The sequence below is a fragment of the Aedes albopictus genome, chromosome 3 (assembly GCF_035046485.1).
Source record: "Aedes albopictus strain Foshan chromosome 3, AalbF5, whole genome shotgun sequence".
NCBI classification, from domain to species: Eukaryota; Metazoa; Arthropoda; class Insecta; order Diptera; family Culicidae; genus Aedes; species Aedes albopictus.
The window spans coordinates 52,439,639-52,458,033 of record NC_085138.1 but is presented as its reverse complement, the minus strand read 5'-3'; the positions used below and the strand labels follow the sequence as shown (position 1 = coordinate 52,458,033).

Here is an 18,395-nt window from a genome sequence, read left to right as displayed (position 1 = left end):
CTACCGAAAAATCCGACGCAGATGGCCAAACGGTAATCGAGAAAAAAGAATAACAACCTCCCCAGCATAAAAAAGTTCTTCCCAAGTGATACAGCGTGAAAGAAGAATTTGGTGTGGATTTTTGGCTTTTTCTGTGCAAACCTACCAACCGAAGACAAACAGCCAAACGAAAAGACAATCCAGCAAAAAAGAAGAAACCCCCGTGTGGAGTAGCAGATTTTCCCGGAACCAGCTTTGCCAGTTCAAGTGGAAAGGTAAGAAGAGATCGGCAACAAAACACACTTCTTATTTTCCTGTGAACCGTCGTCAGTCGTCGTCGTCGGTCTTCAGTCGTTGTTGGGCGTCGATGTAGAAACGGCGGAGTCTGACCCGGTAAGATTGCAGAAGTTCTCGGGAAAAGGACTGGCGTATTTCTTGAATGGATTAGACACGAGGCGGGTCACGGTGAATGGGCGAAAACTGGCACGTGGAAGTTGGCTTCGGTTAGGGCCGAGCGGTTTCCTTGAAATGAGATGTTTTGCACGCAGTGTTTGAAGTGGATAATAATTTTTCGGTACGATGCAAAATAATTGATTTGTTGTTATTGCCGTAATTTTGCACGTTATTTGCATCCGACAAATAACTGTATATAGTTATAATGAGTTTATTTTGAGGACTCTTTAATTGAACGGGAGTCATTCGAGTCTGATCAATAATAGTAGGGTCTTGTACCATTTGGGCAGGTGTACATATTTTGGACACTTGCCGCTTTAACTAAGTCATTTTCAATTTGATTGATTTGAATTTTTGAACATAGTTAGAAACTGTACGGGATTAACTCTATACAAAAATTTAAATCAAATTTGACTTTCAAAATTGACTAGTAATAACGGCAAGTGCCCAAAATAGGTACACCTGCCCAAATGGTACAAGACCCTATGTTCCATAAGAAAAACAATATGATATGTTTTTTATTAACAATGTTTTGTTACGTATTGTATCGTTCTGTGGTACTTTTGTAGGAGCATTAAATCTCTATGATTATCTCCATCCAGGACAAGAACTATTGTACAAGTACAACTTTAAATAAATAATCATACCTGTTGTACACAGAACAAGTCTCTCCAGTTAGCCTTGCCGATGGCTTTGGATCGCCAATCCACAGACGGTCGGTTCGATTCCCGTTCTAGTGGAGAACTTTTCCCGACTTCCCTGGATATAGTGTAACATTGTGCTTGCCTCACAATATAAGTACAAATCTATGCAGTGGCATGCAAAGAAAGCACTTCAATTTATAGCTGTTGACGCTCTTAAAACAACACAAGTTGAAGAGGGGCATGCAGCGTTTTAGTGGAAACACAGAGTCATAGAGAAGAAGAAGAAACATAAAAAGGAAGACATAAAAGGAAGACACAGAACGGGTGAGATGAGGTCGATATGCATCTCATAAATCTGACTAACACATTTGCTCACTTATACAGCAAATTTAGGAAATTTCTTTCAAACGCGTTTACTCCATAAGCTGTTATGCAGCTACTTTTGTAAGTAGGAAGCGCGCATTTAAAAACTTGTTGCTATGCAAAAGAAGATTATTTTGAAATAGTTTCTATTTTTAAATAAAATTAATATAAATATTGCCGATTCTCTCAATGCTCGGTCCACTTTTCGCTATAATTCAGTTAATTTGTTAAATTGACATGCTATTTTGTACACGGTGAGATACGTACAGTTTCTAATTGTGTACAAACGTTAAAGTCAATTGATTAAAAACTGACTGAGTTATAGCACAATAGTGACCCGTGAAACAAGGGCATCGAGTGTAACCATTTTTAGAGCTATTGAAATCTGGTGATAACTATAAACTGAGCTCAGCTTTGAAGATTGATGCTACTGGTAAGTAATGCTATCGTTCTACGCCCCATTAGCCCATGTTGTATGGGAATCCCATATAACATGGGACAACTATGCGTAGAACGGCAAAGGTTCTGTACCATGCATTTGTTTAACCTAAAAAACCCCTCCCTTAGGCAAGGACTTTTTTTATCTGTATTAACGAGATTTTAGCCCTAGGCTAGTTCATCTCGGGACCCACGCTTAACTTCCCTTCCGAAGGAAGAACTCACATTTTGTGAGTTTGTCGGGAGTGGAAATTGATCCCAGGTTCTTGGCGTGATAGTCACGTTTCTAACCATCCAACCAGGTCCGCTCCCCAAGGAGTCGCCACAATGTCATCACGGAGTATTTAGTTTTACTTATTCGTTTATAAGGTTCGGGCGTACGCTGGGGCAGGAATGAAAATACATGGAAATACTTCTAGGGGCTGTCCATAAACCACGTGGCCATTTTTCTGAACTTTGGATTCTCCTTTCTCCTCCATGGCATTGCGTGAGTTTAAGCTGAACCTTCCCCCCTCCCCCAACATAATGTTTCTTGTATGGTAGACAATGTGTAGATGTGGTTTCAGCGGCTCATGACTGATAATCAAACGAACAAATTCAAGGTATGAGTACCCTTGTTCTGCCTATGCCCCTCTATTCATCTTATACAAAAGAACTGACAATTTAATCCTCTAAAACCTATTTTTTTTATTTTGATCTAATTTTTTTTTTGTCATTAAAATTCGATTTGAACATGTTTTGGAAGGTTTTTTTTTAATTCTCGATTTAATAAATTTTGGTTTTGGATTTCTTCAATTTTTATTCTTAAACATCCCTACATTTTTATATTTTTTCTGGAAGCCTTTTTGGCATACCTATTTTTTAAGAATGAAAACATTTTGAAATTTTATGATACATAATTCGTAAAACTATTTTATTGCTTTTTTCATGAATAGAAAAGAATTTTTCGTGTATTTTTTGCAAAAAATAATTTTAGTGTGATGTTTTAGAAAATCATTTTAGTGTGGTCAGGCACGAATGCCACATAAGTGGTAAAGTGTCTTTAATAAATATTAATAATAATAATAATTTTAGTGTGGAGCGTGATTAAGAAAAAAAATTAAAGCATGTTAATTGTTACGATTAAATATAAAAGAAACCATAACATTTAAAAGGTCACTAAAACATCAATTTTTATTTTTTTTTAAATGTTAATACTCTTTGAAAGACTCAAAAAATCATTTTGAGATTTACGGAACAGTCCTAAATATCAGCCAAATATATAAAAGTTTTGATTTCCCAGATAAGAAAAAATACGAAAATGCTTAAACTATACTCCGTCTTAAAGCGGGGTTGAGTATTAAGGAGTTGAGCACTGATTGAATCCGTTCTTTTTTACACAGCAAAAAATATGTGATATCAAACCATTCCAAACCATGAGTCACGTCAAGTGATGTACATATTACATCAAAGTAGGATTTTGATAACCAATTGGTCTTGTAGAGGTTATGAAAACCATCATAAAACCTTATACTTTTTATTTATGTTTTATGAAGGCTCCAAGAACCTCTTCCAGTCTATTTGACTGTAGCATGTTACTTGGGTAGTCTCCGCAGCTTGAAATTGGGACTAGTCATCGCTCGAACCGAACCGACAGACAAGCCATATTAACATAAAATATAGGCGTGGATCCCTTAGCTCTTGGTTATTTCACCAAGTTAGAAGGTAGATGATAAATATGATACAGGTACTACGAATCTACCGGAACGGGTTTGTTGACACTTTCCGGCACCAACCAGAATGTACATGGCAAGTGTGATAAATTATCACTGATAAAATCAAAAAAGATAACATCGCCAGAAATAACGTGCTTGGATATTACAAAAATATTAACAGTGTTTCATTCTATTTAAAAACACAAAAATAATTTAAAAAATAGCGCTCATTAGGTTTGTTTTCGATTGGACGAAAATGTGAATACGACGTGGCTTGGTAATCTAATGGTTATCACTTCTGATTCATATGCAGAAGGTTCTTAGTTCAATCCCTGGCTCGTTCCTTTCCTGCTAATTTGTATCCTTCTATCTACTTTCTCTATGCTAGAACTAGAGACGCATTAAAAAAGCGTTTTCTTTCCTTCCAACTCACCGCACAGTGTAAAACTATCACATAACGCCTACACTGCCGTTATAGCCATAATTGTCCTATGTTTTATGAGATTCCCATATAACGTGGGGCAATTGGGCATAAAACGGCAGTACAAGTTATGCAACCAAACGAATTGTGCCACTTCACATTAATCTCCACACAGTCAATGACGCACCAAAAATGCGAGATCCCCTATGCCAAAAACAAACACTTCCCAATAACACTCCGACATCAACATGATCTTGTGCTGGTGTAGAGGAATCAACGGCCTGTTGGAACAAGCGATTGCAATCATCATGCGCCCCCTGGTTCCAGGTGTCCCACTAGAAGAGGTCAAATATAAAAGTGAACCAACTCCATGCATGCGACATTACAGCACATCAAACGACGGCGTTTTGATATCCTGATGAACAAGAACATATACTCAGGTCACATTTGAGACTACCATACCGGTCGCGTTCTGGAAGTGGTTCCATTTTTGATTCCAGGTTTCTCGTTGGAGTTACAAAAGGGAACTAAACCAATGCAACTGATACGTCAAAACGCGAAGTTTTCTGCCAGGTAATGCTGTAGAGATTACTGTTAGATTTTTTTTAGAAAATGCATACTTTCCTATCAAATTTCCCCCAAATTTTAGAGGATTCCTTCTAAAATTTCTCCAAAAAATCCTCTAGGAGTTCCTTTTAGTAGGTCATCCATTAATATCTTTTGCAACTTCTTCTAGAACATCTTGCTTCAGAAATCCTCTTGCTTCAGAAATTGTTTAAAGACACGGACACGTTAAATGCTTCCAGTGAGCTATACACTCTTTGAAGGAAGCACGACACTAGACAACGGACTAGCATGCAACGCCCAGTGGCACAGCCGAAAACATTTCCTGACAGCTGTGGCGGGAATCGAACCCGCGCTCCATAGCAAGATGCGACTAAATGCTTGGTGACACTAGCCGCACGGCCACGAAGCCACATGTTCTATTCCTCCAGAAAAGTTTCCATAGTTTCCATCCATACAAAACTTGTTAAAGGAAATCACCCTCGCATTTGCTCAAAAATGCCTAAAGCCATTTTTCAGGATATCTTTAGAAAATCTTCCACGGATTCCTTCAGAAATTCTTCCAAAATTTCCTTCAGAAGTTCTTCCAGAGCTTCCTCAAGTAATTTCTCCAGGGCTCCCTTCAGATACTCTTCAAGAATTTCCCCAAAATAATGTTAGTGAATTCTTTGCGGTTGATTTATATGAGTTCCTCTGAAACTCCAATGGTGACTACTTTATAAATTCTTCTTGGGATTTCTTTCAAAATCCTTATAAGATTTAAATCCTTCAGAAATTGTTCCAAAGATTCTTTCATAGATTATTCAAATAGTATCTTCAGCAAGCTTTCTAGAGATTGCTCCAGAAATTCGTAGAGGTATTTCTTCAAGATGTCCACCAGAGATTTATTCAAGAATTACGCTTGGAATACAATTGAAAATTCTCGCATGGATATGTCCTTTTTTTATTCGTGAATTAGAAATTTAGATTTATTTTTCGCATAGCACGAATTTGTCTTGGAATTGCTTCAGTGATCCATCCAGAAAATCATAAAGAAAGTCATCTAGATCTCCTTCTTCTTCTTTATGGCTCGACGTCCCCACTGGGACTTGGCCTGCCTGGCTTCAACTTAGTGTTCTTTGAGCACTTCCACAGTTATTAATTGAAGGGCTTTTCTCTGCCTGCCATTGCATGAATTTGTATATATTGCGAGGCAAGTACAATGATACACTATGCCCAGGGAGTCGAGAAAATTTTCCCGACCGGAACGGGAATCGAACCCGCCGTTAACCACTAGGCTAACTGGAGACCCCAAGTCATCTAGATATATTTGCATTTTTACTTTCAGTAGTTCAGAATGCTTCCAGAGATTCATGAAAAAAAAAATCAAACTCATTAGTAAATATTTTCTCAAAATATTCCTGCATTCATTGCTCTGATATTTCCTCTAAAGACAACTCTTAGAATTTCTCCACGGGGTCTTTACCGAATTTATTGATTAATAATTTCATGGACTTTCTTCAGGAATTCCTATAGAAATATCTCAAGTGTTTTTTCTCTTGAGATATTTACAGAAGCTATTAATCTATGCGTTTCTCGATGTATTTCACCATACTGCTACAAAAACACGTCTACAGATTGTTCTAGTATTACTTCTAGAAAATCTTTTATTAAAGGAATTTTATTAAAATATTTTTACAGGATTTTTTTCCAAAAATTCTCTACTTTACTAGGAATTGCAGCAAAGGCTTTCTTTAGAGTTTCTCCAGATATTTTTCAGGAATTCCTTCGATTCCTTCATAAATTCCCTTAGCATTTCTTAAGATATTCATCGTGAAATTAATTGAGAAGTACTTCCTGAGATTTCTACAGCGATTCTACTGGTGTTTCTTCCGGTTTTTTTCTTCAGAATTTTAGGGATCTCTTGAGAAATTTCAGCAAGTTATGACTTCAAAAGTTCTTCCATCGAGTATTGCGGACATTCCTTTTAAACTTCCTTTATAAGCCATACCGAGATTTCTTATGAAATTCTACCAAGAATTCTTCCAATGGTTCCTTCAAGTAGTCCTTGAGAAATTCTTTCAGGATTCAAAATTTTCTACAGGGAGTCTTTCAGAAGTTATTTTAGAATTTTCTCAAAAAATAACTATCAGAATCCGAAAATGAATCCCTGACGGAATTTGCAAAGAAATACCTGGCAGATTGTCTAAAGGATTCTTGTCGGAAATTATCTCTGGATATGCCTGGGAGAAACTCCTTGAGATATCTACTGAAATACTAGAAAAAAAAAACTTGTGAAACTTCTGTAGGAACTCTGGAAGTACTTTCAAGGAAACCTTGCTAGAGACATTTCTGGAAAAATGCCTGTTGAAACCAGTGAAGAAATTTCGGAAGAAATCGCTTGAATATGTCTGCAGAAATTGCGAAACAAAGTACTATTGGAATTCTTGTAGAAATTCAACAAAACAAACCTGAGAGATCCCTAGAGTTTTCTGAAGAAATCCAGGGAAGAATTCCTGGACATAACCCTGGAGGGATTCTTAGTAGGAATTGAAGAGATTCTCATGGGATCAATACACAAAAAGTGCTGTCTGGTTAAATTAATGAAAAAAAAATCATACAGAAAAAAAATCAAAATAAAATGTCTGAAGAGATGTTTGAGTAAATCCTAAGCAATTCAATTAATCCTAAGCATTACCTGGAGGAACTACCAGTTAAATCATCAGTGGAACTTCCGGAAGAATCTCTTAAGAATTTTCAGACGAATTTCTAAATAAATATCTAGATATATTAGGCCTTAAGGCAACCCTTAAGGAAATTTCAACATTCATTTTTAATAAGATCCCTAGAAAAATCTCTGAATATCTGAAGAAAAATGTCTGTGAAGAGATCTGTCCTGGAATTGCATCTTTTAGAGAAATCTTTGAATGAAATGCCGAAGAAACATTCCTGGAGAAAATTCTGACAATATCGGTGAAAGAATTACTTCAAAAATGTTTGAAAAAAATACATTCACAAACCTTTGGAATTTCTAAAAGATTCCTTGAAGGAACTTGAGGAAGGATTTCTGGAGAAGCCCGAAGACAAGTTTGAGAAATTTCCTGAGAAACTCCTCTGGAAGATCCATGGAAAACTTCCTGGAGGAATTCCTGAAAGAATCTCTGGGGGAATTTTTAAAGAAATTCAAGGTCTGGAATGGGAGTTCCTGGAGGAATCTTTTGAGAAATTCTTGCCGAAATCATTTGAGGGAATGCTGCAAAAAAAATCCTAATTAGAAAATTCTGGGGAAATCTTATAAATCTTGAAAGAATCCCTAAAGGTATTTCTGGCAGTGTCCCTGGAGGTAATCATGAAGAAAATCCTTCCCATGTACTTCGGGAAGGAAAATTTCTTCTGAAATATAACTCGAACAACGTCGGGAAAGACTGAGAGTGAAGAAAAAATTGAAATCTTCGTGTATAAAACAGACCAGAATCTTGACAAAACTTATGCGAACTGGTTAAATCACGCCATTTAGAATTTCAACCTCAAATACTATTGCTCATCATTTGAAGGATCAAAATATGCTTGCATGGCTCACAAGATTTGCTTCACCCCCATAAGGGACTGTCCATAAACCACGTGGTCATTTTTTGGGACTTCTCAACCCCCCCCGCGTGGTCATTAGTCCATACAAAATTTTTTATTCGTCCATACAAAATAGTCATTGGCCAAACCCCCCCCTCATGACCACGTGGTTTATGGACAGCCCCTAAAGCATAGAAAAAATTAAGAAGGTTATACGTATCTTCCAACAGTCTTACCTTTTTCTTCGGTTGGTAGAAGTCTGCGTCAGTCCCTTGAGTACACTTCATTTCAGCGTCTAATCTTATAATACAAAAACATAAACAAACAGCAGCGACCCTTCGATATCTGTACACTACCAGAGAAAACTCATAAATTTTCTCTCAAATTGACCGACTCGCAGCATTTTCCGCCAACAAACATTTCCTCCCTGGTTTCATTAATCCGGACTCAGCCGCCTAGCATCCATCACCATCGCCGCAAAACTGAAACCACAATCACAAGCAACAACAAACAACGAAAAGATTAGAGCCCCCGAGACTGTATTATTAATAATTCAGCCCGACTTGTGGACGTGAAGATAAAAAGTAAAAGTAAACCGTCGACCAACGCCGCCACCCACACCCGACCGCCAAATCCGAGCCTTATTAAACTCGCCGGCGGAACAATTTTCGGCGACGACGACGGGTGGAGACAAAGACTTTCGGCTAGCGACGACGACAACGACGACGATGAAAACGGAAATTCCTTGGAAGGGGGAGGGGGTGGGGGATGAGAAGTGAGGTTACCCACCCGCCACAAACTGAGGATGATGGTAGTAGGTACGCGTGCCGGCCGTCACACAGAGGCACAACTACCAAGCACTTGCTAGTTGGTCTATAGGCTGGTGCTCTGCCGTTTCATTGCCCGACTTATCGTCCCCGAAGTCGCGTTTCTATTTAACCTACATACGCCCACGCGCCTCCTAGCGCCAGACGGCGTGATATCCTGGAAATAACTTGAATAATTAATGAATTATTTTCCGAGCTCTGTGCGATGCTCTGTCTGTCTGTCTGCATGTAGTACGCGTAGGTACCGTACGTAGGTACCATGTGTAGTCTTCACTAAAACGATTTTTCGTTGGGGAACACGTACTCTCAAGAGTCAAGAGGACGGTGGTGGGTGGTGCTTGTGTTGAGTCCTCTAATCTGTTGATACTTTACGTCCTCCCACATGCTTCAATGGGCTTTCTTTCCTCCACTGCTACGTTTCTAAACTGAAGTGCGACATCATGCGTGCGTAGTCTATGCTGCCCGAGCTGAAAAGAATAACAACTTATTGTCGGGTAGTTTGTACCGTACTCTTGTGCTGTACGGAATCATCGGCTGTTCGGGCCCGAATGAAGTTTATCATCAATATTAGCTTCATTTCTCATTCAGCTAGGGCTTGGACTTTTAACTAGTTCCTTGTGCAATTTCGATTGCTCCGGTCAATCACAGAGTAGCAACTACGAATTGTGCGGTCATCTATGCTCATGCTCATGCTTCTTTTCTCGTTCAGCCCAGATAGATGAGTAGTGTCGGTAGCAAATGACACTACAGACCGCCTGTTCCGGTGATAAGAGTCAACTGAACAGGTGACCCCTAAGTCATGATGTGATGCGGCTGTATGCTTATGCGAAGTCTGTGGAGTACCAGGGCGCCCTCCACAATATGTTGCCCATACAGCGTCAACCGGAGCATTGGTGTAGAGGCCCTTGTGTTTCTCCGTGACCATCAGCAGCCTTTCTTTAGTCTCAAAATCGAAGCTTAATAAAGGTAACCAGCTCTTAATATAAAAAAATAATTCCAAGTATAAGCACTCTCAAAAATACGACACAAGACAACGGACTTACTGCCCAGGTGATTATTCTGATATTTTTGCACACTCCAGTGCACACAAAAGGCGGCAAGCGAGGATATTTACGTTAGGTCGGAACTCTTAGATATGTAAGACATATCTCAAAAACTTATAAATAACGTATCTGATTTTTTGATATGTTACGCCAAATTTCCTGAATTTTCTGATAAAATTCTAAAACCATGGTACCTCTTTGGTCCCGAGACCATGAAAACGTGAAAAACTAATATATTTGCATATTTTTGCACAAAAGCACAATTTGGCCCATTCAACGTATTTTTGTCTGAAAACTAGAGTTCAATAGCTTTCAAACAATAAAAAAAGAAGTTTGAAATCGGTTAACTGGTTCAAAAGTTATGATTTTTTGGTAAAAAATAGTTTTAAAAAACCTTGATTTTCGGAACCACTACCCAGACAACCAATTTGCATGAATAATGAAGTTTATCTTCATGTTATGCGTACTTTTATGCGGTAAAGTTACATCGCATAAGATGCAGTAAAAGTGCCTTATGCGTACAAAAGTGGAGGCGCTATACGGAAAAATAATAACGCTATATGACTTGAAGTGATATCTTATGCGATGCACGGTGTGCACTATTACGACGTAATATGGCATCTTATGTGACTTTATAATTAAAAAAAAAAACAATTCTTGTCGCCTTAGTATTGAACTAATAACCTTTGGATTATCGAGCCACACTTCACACTTAACACCAAACACTACTTATGAAACACATTGACTAATTGCCATGACATTCTAACTCACCTCAGTATTTGTTGGAATGCACTTCATTCCCCTGCGTTTTACGTGTTCGGCAGGCTATCTGGAACTCAATATGACGAAGCGTGATTTCCCGTACAGTTATCACTACCCCTCTATTGCTAGCAAAACCCATTGTTAGTTATCAGGTCAACAAAACAAAAATGATGACTTTGTTACTTGATTTAGCACCATAATGATGACTGCTCACTTTTTTGTAGCTTTTTGGCACTCCAAGAGCACCTCTATCATTGTTATCACGAATCACATCGCAATATGCCAACGATAACGAGTCTAGCTTATGTGAGTATGTATGCACATTTTGACGAGCTTATTTTTACTTTTATGCGGTTCAGTTTATACACCAATGCGAGATAAGCTGACATAATAAGAAAAGTACCAAGCGTAATCATCGCAGTACGTAATTATGCGAATTCAATTGACACTTTGCGAGTTTGATCGGACACTTTTGCGAATGAGCAAAGTTCGTCGCAATAAAACATCAGAATATCGTCTACTACGATTTAGTCATACATGATAAAAGATAATTTGTGCTCTTATATGATTTTATCAGATACATCGCAATAAGTTCAAAAAATAACATCATATGCGATGAAAATTGCCCCTCAGCCGTACAGATATGCGATAGTGACTTAAAATAATCCTATATACGATGTACAGCGTGCATCCTTATGCGATTCCTGGTTGTCTGGGTAAGAAGGTATTGCTTCAGAGAGGGGCTAGTGCACATAGCACCCTCAAGTTAACTGCGTAGCCTGCAGCAACGAACATCGATGACTCGCTCTGAAGAGTCCATCACGGTAACATGCTGACGCTTAGCCAGTTTCCCGAGTGGTTCTCACCACTCCCTTTGTCCTCGGAAGGCGGGCAGGATCAACCCCGCCCGCGCCTAGCTGCTTGGCAGACACAAAGAACTGATGCCCACGTGCTACCCGATCTTACCTGCCCGTAATGAAGGGTGTAACTACCCTTCAGGCCCTATCAGATGCACCCAAAGGTTGCAGACAGCAGGGTCTCACCTACCCCGACCCTTGCCGGGGACCGCTTTCCAACCGCGGGCTCAGATCCAACCCAGTAGACCGACGCCACGACAGCACCGCTACCGGGACTTCCTCTCCGCGGCCACTTAATCGTTGTAAGGGTCGATCTTGACCGCAGGGCACTGGTATGACCTACGAAGCCGCCAAATTCATTCCTACTCATCCTCTGGACCAAATTATCCGGAGTTGTGTCCTCCCCGCATGTGGCAAGCATGCGGTCACGCATTGTGCGAAAATGCGGACACACGAATAAAACGAGTTCAGCCGTTCCCTCTAAACCATGTCTGTATGTGTGTATGTCTGGTACAAAATAAACTCACGTCACTCTTTGACAGTAAACCTCAATCGATTTTGATGACGGACGGTTCATTCGACGGGAAATCTGGTCCTATTGTTTCCAATTAAAAATGGTTGGAATAGGTCCAGCCGTTACGGAGTAATTGCCATTTAGGTGTTCCGGACCGGTGGTGCCCCAGAAAGGGGCCAAATATGAAAATGCTACGAACCCTTGCATGCATAACCTGATGAACGGTAAGCAGGAAAGTGGTCTCAGGCCACATCTGCAACGGTAGTGTTCCGGAACCGGTTCCGGGTATCCCACCGGAAGAGGCCAAATATAAATATACACCAAATCCATGCATGCGGCACACCAAATCGCAACTTTTTCGATAATACGATGAATCATTAGCAAGAAAATAGGCTTAGACCACATAAGAAACTGCCAGTAGTGTCCCGGAGTCGGTTCAGGGTGTCCCACCGGAAATGGCCATATGTAAAAAAAACCATGCATGTGACACATCAAATCGCGGCTTATGAACGATTAGCAAAAAAAATAGTTTCAGACCAAATTTGGGACAACCGGTAGTGTTCTTGAACCGGTTCCGGAGTCCCACCGGAAGTGGTCAAATGTACAAGAGAACCAAACTCATGCATGCGACACATCAAATGGCTTCTTTTTAGATAACCTGATGAACGGTTAGGAAGAAAAAAAATCTCAGATCATATTTGAGAAAACCAATGGTGTCCCGGCATCGGTACCGGGTGTCCCGCAGGAGGTGGTAGAAGCCAATGCATGCGGACAAACAAATAGCAGCATTTTTGATAACCTAATGTAGGTTAGTAAGAAAATAGTCTTAGACCATTTTAGAGACAACCGGTACTATCCTGGAACCGGTTTTGGGTGTCCCACCGGAAGTGGTCAAATGTAAAAGTGAATCCCATCAATGCGATACATCAAAGCGCGGGTTTATGTATGCATGCGGCAAATAAAATAAAGGCTTTTTCGAAGACACAATGAACAATTAGCAAGAACATAGTCTCAGACCACATACATATAAGACTACCGGTAGTGTTCTGGAACCGGTTCCAGGTAAGCAGATGAAAAAGTGAACCAACCCCATGCACGAGATACATCAAACCATGGCCTTTTTGGTGATATATGAACGGTTAGCAAGGGAATTGACTAAGACTACACTTAAAACTACAATAGCGTTTCTGAACCGGATTGAGGTACCTATTCCGCCGAAAGTTGTCAGATGTAACCAAATAACATCGTGGCTTTTTAAATAATCTGATGAAAAGTTAGCAAGAAAACGTTCTCAAACCACATTAGAGATTCCGGCAGTGCTCCGGAACTGGTTCAGTCCGTCCCGCCGTATTTAGTCAGATATAAATGTGAACCAAATACATGCATATGACACAACGAATCCACTATTATCAGGACTCAAGATCACTTCCGCCTATGTCGATGGAAAGATCATGACAACGTATTTAACTAGAAAGGCACTATTACCATTGGGTGGGTTGATGTGTTTTTTTTTTATATCGATTTTTATTTATTTATTTGGTATTGTTGTGCCCATTTCCTTTTTGCTTTTTATTTTTTTTGTCTGCGCTTCCATGCCTAAGCGTGTAAGAAAAGCCTATTAAATCATTTGCGGTTTCATATATGTAAAAAAAGTTGTCTTTTGTGACTTTTGCAGTTTTATGCGTCAATTTTGTAAAATTTTCGTCATGAGAACCTCCAAATAAAAGAAACACTTCAGGAATTATTCCAAAAATTTGTCACCAGATTTCTTCAAAAACTTATTCAAGGATTAAGGATAATTTGTGAATTTTTCAACAAAAATTCTTCTGCGATTTCTCCAGAAAATCTTCCAGAGAATTAAAAAAAAATCTGCCAGAAATGCCGTTGGCAATTTTTCTGGCAGCTCATTCAGCAGTTCTTCGATTGATTTCTTTAGAAAATTCTTGGTTTTCTCTAAAGTTTTCGAGAGGTTACCCCTGAGACTAATTTAAAAACTTTTACATTAAAGCTTCCCTGGATTCCTTCTGGTTTTGCTCCATGGACTCCTTTAGAAAATTCCCCAGGAAATGTTTTAGAAAATTCAACTACGTATTTTTTTAAGTTTTTTTCGAAACATCATCTATGAATTGCTTCAGAATGTCCTCTAGAATTTCCTTCAGAACTTCCATTAGAGGATCCTTCAGAAATTTCTCCAAAAAAGGCTTTTTCAGAAATCGGTACTAGACTTTTTCCAGGAAATCATACACGAATTCCTTCAGCGCATTTTATCAGTGATTGTTCTGAAAAAAAAGTCAAAAGTGTATCCGGAAATTTCACCAAGGATTTTTTCAGAAATTCTTCCATTGATTATTTTCGAAATTTCTCCAAAGATTCCTTCAAAAATTCTGTACGAGGTTTCTCTGTAAGTTTGACCAAGGATTCCAAGTCCAAGGAAATTTTCTATGGAATTCTTCCAAAACTTATTCCAAAACTGCTTTCACTTTCTACCCTATCATGGTAGAATGATGAGCATTATGGGTTGCCGTTCGCCGATGTCCAAGTATCCGGGTTCATTTGAGCCATGGGCTCAGAAGAGGGTCTGTGTCAGCTGCTCTCAGGGGGAAAGAGCAACTGACGAAAGTGCCGGGGCTGGGGTCGAACCCATGACCATCTGCTTGTGAAGCAAACGTGTAGCCACTACGCCACGGGCCCCGGCTACTGCTGAAATCTCTGCAAAAATCGTAGGTTTTCAATTCTAATTTCTAAGAGACTTGTTAGCGCGCAAATGCAGCTGGTTACCCTATACACACTGGTTGAGGAGAATAGGTCTTTTGAAAAGAAAGGCAAACTTCGAGTGCGGATGAATCACTGAAGATTGTGAGTTGTAATGTAATTACCAAACTGTAAATTGTTCTAAATAAAACACTTCTAGTTTAAGCTGATCATAACAAACTAAACAGCGAGACTTTGATCTGCTCTAAGAAACCAGTGCCGACGCCGTAACAAGACTCATGGAGGATTTTCTGAAGGAACCCTTGGAAGAACTCCTGGAGATACATTTGTAGAGCTCTCAGGAAATTAACATTTTCTAAAAAGATGTATACTCAAAAATCTCTGAACTGCTTTCCTACTGCCTATTATCTACTACCTGGAGAAGCTTCTGAAGGAAATCCTAGAGAAAAGAATATCTTTCGGAAATTATTTAGAGAACCTCTAATGCAATTAAAAAATGAACGTTTGAAGGAATTAAAAAAAAATGTGTGGAAGAACTGGAGAACCATCGGAAATTATTTAAAGGAAAACTTCTTGAAAGATATCCAAAAAAGTTAATTAAAAAATTGTTAAGAATAGATTCTGGAGTAATTTCTGGATGAACTGTTCAGAGAACCTTTGTAAAAAATATAAAAGAATCGCTGAAGAATAATCTGAATATATTCAAAGCAATCCCTCGAGGGAAACCTGGAGAAGCTATTGAAGAAATTATTGGAGGAACTTGCCGAAGATTTGCTCAATAATTTTCTAGAGAAACTGCTAAATGAATGCCCGAGGAAATCCCTGAATAAATGGAGTCATACCTCTGGAGAAATTCAATCAAAAATTTCTAAAAAAAAGTTTCTGGAACAATTTCTGAAACCCCCTTTTTGTGAAAACAAATTCTCCTGGAATCGCGTCTTTTGAAGAAACGTTTGGAGAAATTTCTGGAGCAATTCCTGGAAGAATTTCTTGGAAAATTTTCAGAAGAACTTTAGGAGAAATCTCACATAAATACTCTCGGAGAAAATATTGGACAATATTTCTGGAGAAATTCTTTCAAAATTGTTGTAGAAATTCATAAAGGAATACATAAACTACATGCATGAACTTGTGTAGCGATTCTTGAAGGGATTTTCTGAAAAATCTCTCAAAGAATATTTCTGAAGAATCTTTAGAGGAATGCCTGGAGAAACTTTCAAAATAATGCATGGACAGCACAGCATCCCAAAGGGTAACTTAAAGTTTATTCTGAGGAGTTCTCGTCCAAATCAGTTCAGGAAATTCAACAAATATCTCCTTTCTGTCAAAAATTAAGAAAACAATTGATAAATTTTGAAATAATCCCCAGAGGAATTTCTGAAGGTATCTCTGTAAAAAATCATGAAGAATTTTCTAGAAATATCAAGGAGAATTCTTGATGAACTCATAACAGGAATTCCAGCAAGAATGTCCCTTCCACGATAATTAAAGAAAAAAAATCGTGAAATAATAATACATGGAGGGGGTTTTCCAAGAAGTTCTTAACTAGGCCCAGCTTGGGAGCGTACCAGTATAGGAGGTGCTGATATTTGGAACCTTTGATTATCCAGCTCTGATTTTATCATGACAACACTGGGTGATGACGATGCACACCATATCATTCAGGGTAGCTCAGATATCAACTTGAGAGACTCGAGATTGATAGGATACTTGGAATTGGATTACTTAACCGAGTCCAACCTTAATTGTATTCTGCTAGAGAGAAAATGCAACGCTTTGCTTCAGCAGAACTAGTCACTTTTTGACCAATTGGTATAAGTTAGAAGAAGAATCTATGTCTGGCAATCGGTAGATCATTTTGATCATTTAAAATTTACTTCGCAAACTTTGCGTTTCAGGAGTCCCTGCTCAACCAACTGAGGTTAGTTCACTGATCTGGTTGCGGCCAAATTCCATGGATACTCACCATCCAACACTGCCGTTGACACCCCAAATCCTTCATCAGCTTTTGAAGACATGTTTTCTTGGCTGTCTGTAAGACTATGTGTGTAAACCCCTTGATGGAACTGTGAGCAAAGAAAACAATGTTGAACTAGTTGGAACAGGCGACGTTCGACTGGATCGGAGACTTTCAGTTCAGTTTGAAAGGCCTGTGTTCCTACAAATGTTTCCAGTTTGAGTGAAGTCAGTCGATTGAACAAAAATCTTACGAAATCTAAGGGATTCCGAGCGAACAAACTGGGTGTTTTTTTAATATCGAGGGTGCTTTTGCGGATGCCTCCAAGTGGGAGTTAGCCTGTTGAAAACAGTATATCCTGAATTGAGGAGTTTTATTCCTCGGTAATTGTGGTACTGCAGTCGGTGCTCCTTTTTGTAAATATTCCGAAAGCCAGCGCTGTTTTTCTCCTCACACCAATGCCAGTTTCGTAAAATTACCACATATCATTTTGTCTCATACTGCTTTGCGACGTAGTAATGAATTTTTTCTTAAACTGCTTCTTATTTCTGCAGTGGCGTTTTCCTTTTCCAAAGTTACACACAGGCACACAGTACACCACTAAACTTTAAGTTCTTGAAACAATTTACCATCATACCATTTTCCTCCACTCGGATGGTACGGTTTTGTCGTCGTCGTCGTCGACGTTAACAAGGTCAACTGCTGACGATCTCGGAGCATTTTATTTTTTGGACAAGAGCGTACCACCGACCAACTTCTTATTTTGCGGTAGGCAGCGCGGAACCGGCGGAACAAGGTTTATTTTGCTGATTTTCTCGACCTGCTATCCAAGCAACACCAAGAACAACACCAGCCAGCAAAACATCGTAAACGAGGGGAGCATCGTCCGCTGTTATTGTTGCTTTTGCTGTTGGATGCCAACGCTCTGCGTGGAAACGCTTTGACATTGATTCAATTTGTTTTCGCTGACGGGCGATCCGGGTCTTATGCTGTGTGCCATACTCGGAGAATTTGATGTGGGATTTTGGGGCTGGATTTGTCCCTTGGATGGCTTACTGTCAAAGCTACAACACAAAAATGATAAGCGGAGGAGGTTGTCGGTCGTCGGGTCAACATGGGGACGGGGCGAACAACCGAATAACGACGACGACGACAACGACGACGGTGTTATCCTAGACAAGCGATTCCGGTGTTAGATATGGTTTATTGATCGGCCGTGACGTGGTATGACATTGGTGATTGTGTGCGGAAAAAGGTTGGGGCGTTAATACGTTGTGATGAGTTTTATTGCTTGCTTTTTTGTGAAGGTGGTTGGGGTAAAGTGGAATAAGCCTGTTACCATACCAAAACTTTAGAAATGTTGCTATCCGCGGAATTTCAGCATTGTCACCACACGGCACTGATATTGATTCATACATTTTATATTGATCAGTCCTTTGTTAGCATTATTCAAATCAAATGTAGGTTATCTTCACTGCAACTCAGTGGATGTTAAGTTTGAGCTGAACCTGAAGTCCCACTGGTAAAACTAAAGCAAATGTAGTAAAAACTTAATGCTAAATTACTCAAAGCTCTTATATTACCTACTTAAATAAGCATAATAAACAATGCAACCATTTTG

The 18,395-nt window shown here is 39.2% G+C and overlaps 1 protein-coding gene across 2 annotated transcripts in view; it reads left to right on the top strand.

Moving 5' to 3' along the window:
• Positions 1-18,395, top strand: part of LOC109398757 (neural cell adhesion molecule 2) — a 642,607-nt gene that overhangs the window by 1,345 nt on the left and 622,867 nt on the right. For both annotated transcript variants that reach the window (XM_029870566.2, XM_029870573.2), the window contains exon 1: positions 1-254. This exon is cut by the window's left edge. The gene's annotated coding sequence lies outside the window, so the exon portion shown is untranslated. The remainder of the gene's footprint in view (positions 255-18,395) is intronic.